Source organism: Oxyura jamaicensis, chromosome 1 (assembly GCF_011077185.1).
Source record: "Oxyura jamaicensis isolate SHBP4307 breed ruddy duck chromosome 1, BPBGC_Ojam_1.0, whole genome shotgun sequence".
Lineage (NCBI taxonomy): Eukaryota > Metazoa > Chordata > Aves > Anseriformes > Anatidae > Oxyura > Oxyura jamaicensis.
The window spans coordinates 193,483,974-193,484,520 of NC_048893.1; positions in this window are offsets into that span (position 1 = coordinate 193,483,974).

The window sequence follows — 547 nt, forward strand, 5'->3', positions numbered from 1 at the left end:
ACGGGCGAGGTGGGAAGGGACCTCTGGAGATCCCCCAGTCCAACCCCCTGCCAAGCAGGATCACCTAGAGCACATAGTGCAGGACGGCATCCAGGCGGGTTTGGGATGTCTCCAGAGCAGGAGACTCCACAACCTCTGGGCAGCCTGTCCCAGTGCTCTGTCACCCTCACAGTAAAGAAGTGCCCGTTCATCTTGAGCTGGAACCTCCTGTGCTTCAGTTTGTGCCTGTTGCTTCTCATCCTGTCACTGGGCACAGCTGAAAAGAGACCGGCTCCATCCTCTTGACATACTCCCCTCAAACATTTATATACATTAATGAGGTCTCAAGATACATCAAGTAACCTTTTACTTCATATATCCTCATGCGATTCGCAAAGGCTTAGCAACCAGATGCAATTTAAAAGCAAGGACAAGCACAAGAGAGAAAATATGTTTAATAATTGAGTGATACTCTTCACACTTTGGCTTTTTTGGGGGGACAGCAGTGAAAACACACCAGTTTGAGGATATTTTGGGGGGACAGCAGTGAAAACACACCAGTTTGAGG